This window comes from Manis javanica, chromosome 7 (assembly GCF_040802235.1).
Source record: "Manis javanica isolate MJ-LG chromosome 7, MJ_LKY, whole genome shotgun sequence".
Taxonomy (NCBI): domain Eukaryota; kingdom Metazoa; phylum Chordata; class Mammalia; order Pholidota; family Manidae; genus Manis; species Manis javanica.
The window spans coordinates 59,755,866-59,769,905 of record NC_133162.1 but is presented as its reverse complement, the minus strand read 5'-3'; the positions used below and the strand labels follow the sequence as shown (position 1 = coordinate 59,769,905).

At 40.1% G+C, this 14,040-nt stretch overlaps 1 protein-coding gene across 2 annotated transcripts in view; it reads right to left on the bottom strand.

Moving 5' to 3' along the window:
* Positions 1-7,534, bottom strand: part of PCDH15 (protocadherin related 15) — a 1,663,341-nt gene extending 1,655,807 nt beyond the window's left edge. For both annotated transcript variants that reach the window (XM_073241042.1, XM_073241040.1), the window contains exon 1: positions 5,821-7,534. The gene's annotated coding sequence lies outside the window, so the exon portion shown is untranslated. The remainder of the gene's footprint in view (positions 1-5,820) is intronic.
* Positions 7,535-14,040: the final 6,506 nt, after the last annotated feature.

Below are 14,040 nucleotides of genomic sequence, written 5' to 3'. Positions count from 1 at the left end.
ATTCACTTAGGAAAAACTTTTTCAGGTATCCTCTTAGAGGATTTTAAGTCTGGTGTTTGCTGTAGCTTTCTGTGTGTGAATCTATTTTTGTAATGATGGAAAATTTGATATTCCTAAGAGTGTCCTAATGGCAAAAGTAAATCAACAATTTAATCTGTATTTTTACTTACATACATAAAAATCATAAAAATACATACTTTCCTTTTCAGGACTATGACAAACATATTGATTCTATAAGGAGATATTTGTATACACATAAAACTACCAAGCAGTCATTATCTGATTTTACACTCTTCTACTCATTTCTTCCCGAAAACTTGTTCAAAGTGTTTGCCTATGAAGAGCCCAGACTGCGTGTCCAACACTGCCATGAGCATGTGACTTGAATCATCTCATTAAAGGCTGACAATAGTCATGAGGTAGTAGCAGTGAGGAAATTGAAGAAAAAAAGCTTTAAGGAAAAATGTCCAGCTTCAGAGCAACTAGACATTGGTGAACACAAATGATTTTTATTCTAAGTATATTGAAATCTGTAAAAATGTACAATATAAATAATAATTTAAATAGCATTTGGCCTGTGTTTTAGCAAAGAAAATAAAAGAACTGGGGTATTATGAATTTTTAACGTATACCTATTTGATTGTTACACTATAAAGAATATTTTAAAGGGAAATTTGAAGCACACCATTAGATAATTGAAAATTTAACTGATTATTTAATTTCTCAGAAAAGTCTATCTATGGTAGCAATGGACAAAGAACTTCAGAGTGAAAAGTGATAGGCATGGTAATTAGACTAAAAAGTTCAATAAATCTGGGAGAAAATTCTAGTGTGTATATACATACATATATACATAAATATATTCTAAATAAATATGATTTGATTATTATTTGAGGAATGTAAAAAAAGATATATGAATAAATAACTTCGGAAAAATTTTTTACATCATTCATAGTTAAATATTTTAAGTCAAAACAGGTATTGTACTTCCTTCTCTCTCCTTGCTTCACTCCTAAGAAGAATTCAACACTGAAAACCAAGTGGGGATTTAAGTGAGTAATTCACAAATAAAAATCATAGGAGAGTTGGAGAACACCTAAAGTGAAATAAATCATGTTTAATGTTTTCTCCATCTTTAAAACAGAAACCAGTATTTCTATTCCATCCTATTTTATGCAGCTATAGAATGCAGTCCAGAAACATCTCAGTGTAAGTAAGGTGTTGTAATTCTTAGAAAAAAATTGTTTTATAGTTTTAAGAATTAAAGAAAAAATAAAGAATTGCTTTTCACCAGGAATTGAACTTTTAGTTGGCATCCCATAAAACAATTTCCCAAATTATCTATCAAAAGAAGAACTTAAAGAATAGGCAGGCCAATGTCCTCTCCTTCCCCTAAAGACATTATGGACTGGACCCAGGCACCATGATTTCTCCGGCCTCTTGGATTTGTTCTCTGAACCACTGTTCTGTCTTCTAGCCTGGTCCAACTCATAAACACGCTAATCACAAACCAAGAAAGACAGAGGGTCTAACATGTGGTCCAGCTTTCTGATGTGTCTCTGTCACTGCATTCCATCTTATGATCCCTGGATTTAGTAATGATAATGTCCTCTTCTGCTTGTCCAAATCTCACTTATGTACTAACGCTCATTTGGTGTTCATACCTGAAGTCTGTACTCCAAGCATGAGACATCAAATAGCAGAGACCAGCGGATCTCAACCAGTTTGTAAACCTGGCCTTATATACATGTGACTGTGGTTTGTGAGACTTTAACTTGTAAGGGTTTAGTCTAAAGATCTGAAAACCTTCATGGAAGCATATTTTAGGATTTGTCTTCTTCTAATGGCCCTCCATTAAAATGCAAAGCAGCCTATTTTAAAGGAATCCATAAATCACTGACTTGGTGTGAATGAACTTTTTCAGGTAGCATGGACAAATTTAAATGCAAATGGTGGATGAGGAAGAGGAACCATTTTGATTTTAAGAACATAGAAGACAGATGAGAATATACATAACATTGCAGCTGATGAAAAATATATATGTATGTATATATATATGGCATATGTAAAATTACTTTAAGAGATAATATCTTCTATAGATATGATGTGATTTGTATCAGAGCACAGGGAAGTGAGGAAAAGATAGTCATGCTATCTAGATTTCCTTGGACCAAGATTGGAGAATCATTTTAAAAGGCTGTCCTTAGCAATAACGGACACTCAAGACTTCTAATAGATAGTATATAAATTTGAAAAACTATTAGAAAATGTGTCACTAGAGAAAAATCCAAAGTTTCCATTGGGATAGAGGTAGCTATAGATGATTCTAGGGTATAATTATACAAAATAGTATTCATCACAACAGTGCCACCATCTGGGCTACTCCCTCACCCCATGGGAAGATATGGGCTATGTTACACAGAAAGAAGTTTCTAGAACTTCTAGGCAAAATTCTGGTTTTATACATAGAAATGGATTGTCGTTGCTATCAGTGATGTCATTATTTTTAAAATGTCTCTAAAGTGTGGCAGAAATCCTGGATCATGTTGCACTATATTTCAATCTTAATATATCAATCATAACATCTGTGATTTGGAGTTTATATGAATCAAAAACATACATCCCTTAGTTAAGGTTACCTTGCTAGGATTAAACTAGTTTTGTGACTTCCTTCCCAGGTTTCGAATTAGGGTGTCATCAACCAAATATCCAAACAGGTTGTTGGAGTTTAAACAATAAAAAATAAAAAAAACTCAACTAAAAAATTAGCATGTAACTCACATTAATCTGTGCCATGTATTACTTGAGAGGTTCTTTTTGTTAAAGCATGCAGGCTGCATTTAAAAAAAAATCAACATGCACAAAGCTTAAAATAGTAGTCAAACAACATATATACAGTCGAATAAAGTGTTTTTTCCCCCTGAAAATAAGCAAATGCAATATCCTCTTCCTCTATCCATATGTGTAGGTGTGCCATTATTGTGAAAACTTTTTAAATAATAGAAAGCTCCAAATGCTTACTGTTGTGAAACATGTTCTGTACCAGTAGCATTGCATAGAAAATACTGTAAGACAAAGACATTAGAAACTTAGAACTTTGATATCCAAAATGTCAATGACACACATATTTAAGACCACAACAGTGAAAGACCAACTTAGTTTGGCTGGAAAGAATGGGGAAAATGAAGAATTTTATGGAAATGTCACTCACAAAAAAAGATTCAAAAGAAATGACTAATCTTTCATTAGGTTCAGGATTTCATCAATCACTTCCTTTACTTTTATGTCACCTTTGGGAAGTTTTATTAGTGGAAATGATGAGAGTTGGTGGAAAAAAATGCAGGGATTTTTAAGTTTACTTTCTCTTTTCACAATTCATGTAAAGCTATTTGACTTACTTTGTATTATTAGGAAAAATGTAAATATGCAAATATATGAAATAAAAGACTCACATTTTTTAAATTGTCTCCCTCTGATGAGGAAGAGTTTATCATAGTATTAATTTTAAAGCTATTATCTAACTGAACCCATCAGCACACTGATTTTTTTCTTTTTTAAGATCTCAGTAATTGTGAAACATTTCCATCACCTCAGTATTAGTAACGCCTGCATCTAATCTCAAACAGCCACGATCCAGCACTTTGACAACACAAATAAGAGAAGTTTGATATTTGAGAATAGCCGTCTCCTAACAGCACAGAGGTGACAATAGTAATGACATTGATAATGAGAACAAGGAAAATTCAAGAAGATAACAAATAGTAGGAAAAGTTTTCAGATTAACATGCTTGTATGATAACCTTCATAACAAAGGCAAATTTATTAACACTAAGCCTTGATATTTCACGGAATAATATTTGAAGTTGGAGAACTGGAATCACCCATGGTCTTCAATATGAAGTTAACTGGAACCTCTTGAACCAATTTCTCCTGTGTTGAGGGTCAGAAACCTCAGTTGTTAATGCCTCCTTAGGCACTAAAGTCTGAGAAAAAATGTTTTAGACCCTATGACTGAAGGGTTTATATGACAGTCAATAACTATAAATGAGAACTGTTTATTTTTTGGGATTCCCAAATCCTTTTAAAGTATTTATCAAGCAAGAAGTCTGACCTTTGAGATGAACCTGCTCATGCAGATCTAAGATAAGGCTGATTTCTGTTGATAATCTATCATACGCACGAACACATACTTACCTCATATTTTAGCTTCCTTCCTTCTCTTCCACACTGTTCTTTCTCTCCTTAGGTATGGTCCATGTTCCTAGCTTAGTATTCCTGTCTCACCACTTCGGTTGCACTCTAGCCTCCCTTTAAGCGCGCCTCCCCATGTGGCTTAGCAGAGGGTACACTCAGTATCTATCCAAAGACTGCACAAAATTTACTATTGAGGTAATAACCTATTTCAATTCAGGGAAATACGAACTCAGAGCTGCCCTGTGAAGAAAAACTTTGAGTGACAGGCACTATTTCTCAGAGGGAGATACAGGTTCAGGTTGGAGGCCACAAGTACACAAGAGCCAGAGAAGAGAAAGAGGAATAATTTAAGAAGAAGGAGAGGAGGAAGCTCCAGATTCCACTAGTTGCAGCTTATCTGAAGGATACTTGGTGGTGGAAAGATGGCATGTGTCATGAGGACAGATTGTAGACCTCATCTCTTTCTGCTTTACAGGACTTACTGGAATCTACTGCACACATGTGTGAGGAAGTGAATAAAAAAACAGCCAACATTATTCTATACCCACAAATGAGATTGAGAATGAATGTAACAGTAGTCTTTCTACAGAGCCAAGAATCAAAAGCTCAGAATACAAACTGGTTCATTTATTTCACTTCTTACCATATGTAGATAGGAAATCCCAGGCACTGATTTTCAATAAACATCTCTATTAAACTTAACTTGCCTGTTTTCATATATGCATCCATATTCTTGCCATGTAAATTTTAATATGAATTTTTTAAAATTTCCCTACAGTCTAAAAATATCATTTGCCAAAAAATCAAGGGGCTCTTTCTATCATTTCGTGCAATTTCTCTCATTAGGTAAGCGGCAGCTACAGGGATCAATTACATACACTATACACAAAATCTTACCATGCTGAATTGCACCCAAGATATTAGTTGAGTGTTACCCCAAATTACCTCTTAACAAAAAAAGATCAGGTATTTAAGTAAAAACTTCAGGCAAAGCTGGAATCAGCAGTCTTTCATCATTTCTGCAGATTGTAAAAGTGTTCCATTCTCTACACTCATGGTGCTTTGTTACACGGACAGCATAGGGGAATAAAGAATGAAAGAAAACTACAATGTCCTCAAGTGTCTTGTATTTTAATGATAGAAAGAGAGCCCCCTTCCCAGTTTATAGATAATGAAATAAAGCAAGTCTTCATGCACTACATCTGGACATTAAGGAAACTTGTACAGGAAAAACTTTTGGGAGAAAATGAAGCTGATTTCTGAGCTGCTATTGCAGTTGTCTATGACACTGATATTATTTCCCATAATTCTTGCCCACAGGAAACACATCCTTTAAGAAACTGAATAAAATCAAGTTGGACCATGTCAAAATATGCAAGCTATAAACTTCCCAGCGAAGCTCACATACCCACTATGTGACCAAATGTAAGGAGCAGGACATTCAGGCAATGGGCGTGGAAGGCAGTCCACCTTGAAAGTGAATTTGGTTATTCCAGAGCCGGAATCCGAGGAGGGGAGGGTGCGATGGGAAACCAGGGGGAGAAGAACGCCTCAGCTCCGTGAAACCGGACACCTTTCCGGAGTCTGGGCTGAGCTCTAGGATCAGGATCCCACCCCCTCGCCTACCTCCAGGTTCCAGGGAGCATCCGCTGGCGTCCTCCCGTCCGCTCCTCCGCAGCGGCGGACGCCCGAATCCGGAGCAGCGGGAGCTTGGGTCCCGCAGAGCGCTCGTGCCAAGCGCTTCTCTCGACTAGTTACCAAAAACGAAAAAGGGAGAGAGACGCACAACCAGGATAATGATTAAAATCCAGTTTTCAGGCACCAGCGTCCCGGAATGCTCCGGCTCCTCTTCAGCGCTCTCAGCCAGCTCTTTCGCCCGTCAAAGGGTTATCCAGGGAGCTCCCGGCAGCAGGTCCTTCTCTTCTGCTCTGTCTGGTCGCTCCGATCGCCGCCGCCGCTGCCACACTGGGCGCCCCGCTATCCACTCACTACTCAGCCAAGAGGCCTGGCGGAGACCGCGCAGGGGGAAGGAGATGGATTAAACGTACAGATTTTCTTGGGTATGGGAGGAAAAACTTTGATGTTGGAACCGCACACACAGGATTGAGAAGAAACCAAAACAGGGTGCAGGTGCCTGGGCGAGGAGGACGTTTGCACCAGCTCTGAGAAAAACACACACACCCCGCCCCAACTGCCGCAACCAAAATCAGGGAAAGGAAGCTCCCTGCTCCTTGAGCGATCCCCGAGCGCACCTTGTAATCTCTGGTCTTCGAGTCCACTGGAGAAGCACAGTACATGGGAAGCCCTGTTGGTTCTCCCCTGGGGTGCAATACCAAAGGCGCCTCCCGCTGGAGAAGCTGGCGGGGACTGGGTGCAAAGAGGACAGAAACAACGCAAATCCAGGAGGAGCGAGGGGAGCCAGAGCTGCCGCCTCCAAAAGCAGAGACACGACTCCCTTTGGGCAAAGTGACTGCTACAAAGTCTTTTCCCTCCTGCGCAGGGACAGACCCATTTAAGGGCCTGAATGGACGTCAGCAGCAGCTGGGCACGCGGGGTGAGCGCCAGGGCTCCCCGCCCCGCGAGTCGGAGCGCACAGAGGGCGATCTCCTCGCGCGGTCGAGAGTGGCTGTCCTCGGGGACGAAACAGTGCTGGTGGCGCTGCGGAGAGTCAAGCCCCCGAGTTCATCATCGGAAACGGTATGCCGGTAGCATTTTGCCGTGGGTGCGCTTGCCGAACTGAACAGAGCCTGAGCTGCGTGCAGAAGGGGTCTGGCCACTCTGCGCGCGCGCATCCGCTATTGGGAAGCCAAAGCGCTCAACACCTGGTTTTCATGGAAATCCTTTACTCTTTCGCTCAGGTTTGAGTCATCATTTCTGATTCATTTCGCAAAGTTAGTTGAAATCCACAGAGACGCATTTTACGTGGACGGGATTGGCCTTTTCCATCTTGAAATTCCAATTAAAACAATACTCGAATACCCCCTTAACCCCCACATGCCTGCTGCCTAAGTCTGAGTCACAACAGATGAAACTCTTCAATGTATTCAAATGAAGCTTACTCTTTTTCTTAGGTGATTTTCATGCTTAGAGAACCAATAGGAATTTAAGAGCCTTTGCACAGGACGTAGTATTTCTTTAAAGTAATAGGTTATTATAAATGGCATTTTCTAAGGTTTTGTAACTATTTCCAGGTTGGCAGTGAGAAATTAAATACAATGGAAAGAGGATTTTGTCTATTTATCCTGTGTAAAATGAACGATTCTGTTTCCAAGTGAGTTTTACATTTTTGCCAGAACAATGATACATCAGCTATATTTTTTAAAGTGCAGAATAAGATTAACCACAAGTGTAAAAATAATTCAAAACACAGGATTCACATTTCGCGGCGTTTTCCTAAATTTCCTTTCAGGGAAAAGAAATTACCAATTGAAATTGCACACTTGTTTGGTGTCCTGGCTCTGTTCTGGGCTCCTTGATGCTTGCAGTGTCCAGAGTAGTGAAGAAGGGGTAATAGAATGGAGAGTCCCAAGATCTGTCGTTGTAAAGGTCAGGTAACACTTCCAAATTAACCAAAGTAGATCAGCCTTGATCACAATCACAGGAAGCCTTTTAAAAAAGTGAGAACACAAACTCCGCTAGAGAGCAGCCTCCATATTGGTCCATCTTGAACGACCTCCCAGAAGCCCTCCCTCTAGCGGCCGTTCAGGGAGAAAAAGATATGTGTGTGTGCGTGCGCGTGTGCGTGTGTGTGTGTGTGTGTGTGCGTGTGTGCTACGCGCAAGCGTGCATGCCCACTTCTGTGTGGTAGTGTGATCACTGAGAAAACCCACAAATATCTGTGCTCTCCTAATCACCTCCTCCGAGCAGGACTATTCCCTTGGGCACTGCATCGTACGGGGTATTTCTAGAGCTTCCTATTCTGCCTGCGACGTTAGCCCAGAGATAGGAGGGTCTGATCAGATTTTACGGGGAAGACATTACCATGAAGGTGTTGCAAACTTTGGAAACTGGCAACGGCGATATTTTTAGTCTTCGTAGTGAACATACCCATAAATATCAGGCAAGAATTAGGAGTGGGGAGGGGAGGTGCACATTGAAGGGCTTTCAAAAAGCATAAATAACATAGATCAAACAATGTTTCTTATAAACAGGTTTCCAGTGAAACTTTCTACAAGGTTGGAAGACTGGACGCTGCAGTTCCGCACTCCGGCTTGGTTCAGTGTCTTCCGAGCAAGAGCTCCCGCAGATGCTTTTGGGTTGTGGGGAGGGCCTCCTCACAGCAAGAACAGTGAAGGCCGATGCTGCCTGCCTGCGGGAGGTCCCTGCCACTGACCAAGCCTGTTCCCCACGTCCACCCCCACCTCCACGGTTTGTGTGGCTCTCTGGGCGGCGGAGACTTCAGGGGTCCTGACTTGTGGCCAGCGCAGGCGAGCGTAGCTGGAAAATCGCTCGGGTGTATTCCTGACTCCGGGTACGCGGGACTTAGGTGGAGACGCAAAAGCGTCCACGCCCCGGGCAGAGCAAGAGCAAGCGGGGCAGGCAGACGGTTTCCTGGCAGGAGCCTCAGGGTGCTAGGTGGGCTCAGGAGGGGGCTCTTGGTTTATCAGGATGGTTCGGGCGCCGGGAGGTAAGCGGCACCTGAGCGCTGTGAAATCCTCACAGGCTCCGAGGCCGGACTCCGGCGGCATCCTTCCCAAGGCGGACAGGGAAGGGCTTCCCGGGCTTAGCGGACACCGCCCCCGCTCCTCGGGGTCAGCGCGGGCCACGCACGCGCCCGGCCTCAGGCTGCGGAACCCGGCGCACCCATGAACCACAGAGCAGCTTTCCCCGAGGAGAACAGGCGCTCGCCGAAAGCCCCACTGCTCCGGCGACGTTTTAGTGCGCTGTTGTTCCCCCACCTCCACCCCACAAAGTGGCTCTGACTCGAAACGACGCCGAAAGGGCCCCGCTTTCCCCTGTTCCCTTGTGACAGGCCCGGGACGGGCTAACGCCCGCAGCAGCCGGGGAGGAGACTCCTCTGCGCGCGCCCCGTGCCCGCGGCGGGCCTCGCCGCCGTCTCCCAGGCGGAGACACGCGTTCAGCCGGAGCCAGCAACCGGCGAGGACGGAGTCCGCCGTCTTGGAGTCCCGAAGCAAACGCCCTACAGCTTTTCCGCGGACAGAGTGAGCCTGAGCCGGACAACCCGGGTCTTCTTCCCGCAGAGGGCGAGCCGAGTCAGCGCAGCGCTGGAGACGGCCAAACGCGGGCCTGGGCGCCCCCGGCGTTATCGGGCACGCGGGGAACTGCAACCCGGGCTCTGTCCTCCCCGCCTGGAGGGCCGAGGGCGGTCCCTCCTCCCGTTTCTCTCCCGGGAGATAGATTGCGAATTCCCAACAAGCTCCCCAGCTCCTGCCCCTTCCCGCAAATATGCTCTGGATGCCCCTGCACCCCCGCCCTGGGTATCAGACAACTTTGAGAGGGTGGCACAGCAGGACGGGCGCTGTACTAGCGTGACGTTGAACCGGCTCTGTAAATCCAGGACCTACAGATCCAAGGGCGCGAGGAACATGCCCCAAAGAACCAACTTCCTGATTGCGCCTGTGATCAATCAGCGAGCGCACGGTGCCTTCATTAACGCAGACAAGCCCTCCCTGACTTTTTTCCCCTCCCCTCTGACTTTTACAAGAGAGAAACAGAATTTCTACTATTGGATAGACTAACAATTGTTTTTCTTATACAAGTTTATTAATACATTTTATTTTCTATTCTAAAATAGTGGAAATACCTTGGTGTGGTACATCATAGAGAAGAGTTACATATTAATGTAATTAATTGAATTACATCATAATAAGTGATAATGATTTCCATTTATAACTTGCTTTTGTTATTTAAAATATCTTAAATCATTTCCTTAGATATAGAAAAAGTTTAACTATAATATTAAACTAGAAATACTGCCTTCAAAATATCATCACTCATCTAAAAATACATGTTCTGTGTATTAATATTCTTATAAATTATAACATTTAGTAGGTCCAGATCAAAAATGCTAAAAATAAATCTCAAAAGGCTTTTTGGGGAAATGGCAGGGCTATCTGGACAGAAATATTTAGGGAAATATTCTGTTATTGAATATTTGCTTTGACTATTGCAGATTTTAGAGTTGAAATTTAATGTAATCAACTAAAAAATTTTTAATTATGGCAAAAAACATATTACCTAAAATTTACCATCTTAATCATTTTTAAGTGTACAGCTGAGCAGTGCTAAGTTTATGTACATTATTGTGCAACAGAACTCCAGAACTTTTTCATCTTGCAAAACTGAAACTGTGTACCCATTAAATAGCCTCCCATTTCCCCAGCCCCTCTTTGTCTCTGCACACAAGAACAGAAGAAAAATCATGTAAGTTTGCCACAAGAAGGTAACCATCTGTAAGCCAGAAAGATGGCTTTTACTAGGAACCAAGTCAGCTGGCACCTTGATCTTAGACTTCTCAACCGCCAGATTTGTGAAAAATAAATTTCTGTTGTTTAAGCCAACCAGTCTGTGGTATTTTGTTATGATAGTCTGAAAAGTAAGTATTTGGGAAAAGTAATATATTTGTATAATGGGTCATCTGATGTATTTTTTTTAAAGCCACTATAAAATATTCTACATATAAGCTGAAGTATTTGTATTTATTTCACTGTAATGAAAACTTCACCCAATCTAACTTTCTAAAATAAAAGAATGATTCATTTGATAAAGGAAAATAATTAAAATTATGTGTGTTCAATTATAGGCCTAATACTTCAATAGACAGACTTTTTCATTCTTATCTGTGCTGCATTCACATATGCAGTTCATATTTTAACACTTTCAAATACATAGGATTAAGATGTTCTTGACTGGACAACCTTGTACTCTCTCTAAAGTAATTATTTTAATAATGGATTTTATATTTATTTCAAAACCAGGAGATAATCTGAATATGAATGATTAGGTAAGACTTTGGAGCCCTAATTAATAAATCAGTGTATTTTTGTATACTTAACTATCTTTTATAATACAGTTCATTTGTATCAAAAATTTATATATCATTCTGGGAGGAAGGAAAAGTGGAAGATATTTATAAAGTATATCAATTCCCATTAAATGTGGGATATTTTAGTTGGTTTACAATTTTCTATTTAAGAGATCCAGGTAAATTTTGATTTAGGTATTAAACAGTTATGGGTTTAACATAATCAAGTTTGGATTATATTTTGTTGGATTGTATTTTGAGAAGACTTTGCTTTCCCAATTTAAAAAAATGCTGAGTGTTTTGCCTACATGTTAACCTACATGTTTAATCTCCTAATTAATGTCAATTTTTTCAGAAACATCCTTAGACTGTGAAATGCGTGGTTGAACTCTGATGAGAAGTTAAACAGGAAGATCTGGGAGCAGTCACAAGCTGTTGCAAACAACACCTTTTAAAGTCTTCTGTAGGAATTCGCATGGTATCTTTCTTTTTCTGTGCATTAGAGATATAATTTTTCTTATGGATAGCAATCATGGATTTACTATCCCACCAAAGCCCAGAATGTTCTAAACTAAACATTTTTAGAGGGACTAAAATGTTCTCTGCCCATGTAAACTGATATAGGTGCCATTACTTAATATAATCAAGAGAAATCATGATTGCAAATCATATTGACATCAATAACCACCTCAGAGATGATTAAAAGGATATTGAATAAAACTAGATGTAGAGGCTGTTTTCTTTAAGTATAAGAAACAGATAAAATATTTCAAGAAAGTTACATTCTGGCACACCTCGCATACATTGGCGACATGGTTCAGTATGAATGAGCTCTACCAAGTTAAAGAGAAAATAACTTATTTAATCACAAATGTCTTATGGCAAAATTTACTATATCTCTTTATCTGTATAAAATTATGTTCAAATCAATAAAAAATTCTTGCTCTATACGTAGTCATTCTCTTACATGTTATTGTTACAATGTCGCATAAAGGCCCATCCAATTATTTTTACATATAGAATATCTGGACTGGGTGAACATTTAAGAAATTACTATTGCCATCTAGCTTCTGCTGTTTAGGACTGATAAAATCACTTTAGGATGGGCCGCTTGGAAAATTAGACTTAGTTAAGATTTTCTTAGTGGTCCTGAGAAGCAATCATGTCGTTGGATCTACTTAAAAAAGTCCTATGGGATTGGAGGAAAGTTTGATAAGGTTGTTAGGAAAAAAAAAACTTTAAAAATTGAAGTAACCATATCAACCTCTGTAAATATATCTTACAGAAACTCTAGATTTCAAGTGCACAATAGATGGTAAAATTGATAAAAAATAATAATCAGTGGAAGGGTTCAAATGAAAGAACATCTATTTCCTTTTTCCATTTGCTAAAAATACTGTTTTTCAGAATTTAATGAAAGCAAGTGATTAGAAATCAAACACACTGTATTTATGCAAGGTAAGTCCAGAAAATTGTATTTCTTAATTGTCTAAACCCTGTATTTCCTACAAACCTCATCTCTTACAATAACTTTTAAAAAGTGCCTTGACAAGACAAATATGTTCTAGACTATTTGAGCAGCTTGTGTTAAAATGTAGGGTATTTTTTTCTGCCACCTTCATTGACTGTCGTAGAAAATACATGCAAATAGCATCTGCTTCCATGGCAGATGCTAGGATGGTATTGGCATCTTTGAAATATCCACAGGGTCTGTGTGGATGGTGATTAACATTCTATGAGCACATCCATGCTATTAAGCTCTGCAGTAATGGACATATTGTTAAAAATCTAATGTTTTTATGATTATCAATTTTGTCTACAGTACTAAACCATAAAGGTCATGTTAATGATGTACTTCTTCAAATTATATTTATGCATTTCCCAAGTACGTTTACACTGATTCTTTATAGCTTACCAGCAAATTATAAAAATTCAGAATAGATAAAATATGTACACTTTTAAGTTTTTTGCCTGAGTCTTCATCCTCTAGTTGTATTTTATTATCAATACTAGTGTAGCCAACATTTATTGACTCATTCTTTTCTGTTAATTCTGTATATTACCACTTTATTTCTTAATGACAAATAAGCAAAGCTAGAATGATTATCCCCACTTTACAAATAAGGACATTGAAGTTTTTAAAGGTATAACACTGTGGGCAAATTCTAAGTGGTGGAACCAGTATGCTGATTCAAGTCTGCAATCAGGATGTGATTATGGTAGGTGGAGTATCCATGCCTTCAAAATGTCTACATCTTCATCTCTGGAACTTATGAATACGTGAAGTTGCATGGCAAGAGGATTTAAGGTTGCTGGTGGAATTAAGGTTGCCAATCAACTGACCTCAAAACTGGGATATTATCCTGGATTATTGGAGCGGTTGGGAAAACTGGAAGAGTGAAGCAGAAAAGGAGGTCAAAATGATGCTACGTGGGACCTAACCTACTATTTCTGGCTTTGAACATGGAGAACTAAGGCTTGTACGAAGAAACAAAGTAGAGTCCAGGAGCTGGAAAAGGCACGAAACTGATTCTCCTTGAGAGTCTCCAAGAATGGATCTGCCCTGCCAAACTTCACTTTAGTCCAGTCAGATATATGCCAGGCATCTGATCTATAGATTCTAAAATAAAAATATGTGTGCGTGTGTTTTGTGTTAAACCACTGTTTGTGGTAATTTGTTCCAGCAGCAATAGGAAGCAATACAGTGATCTAGATATTTCTGAATCAGAACCCTCATTCTTAACATCTGCACTTTTCAGTCAATGACTGCTTTTTTGGGTGACAAGATTATCTATAAGGGCCAAACAAGAGAACTTTGAAGACAAAAGAAAAGAATCCAGGGGAGGTATGACACTGATTCT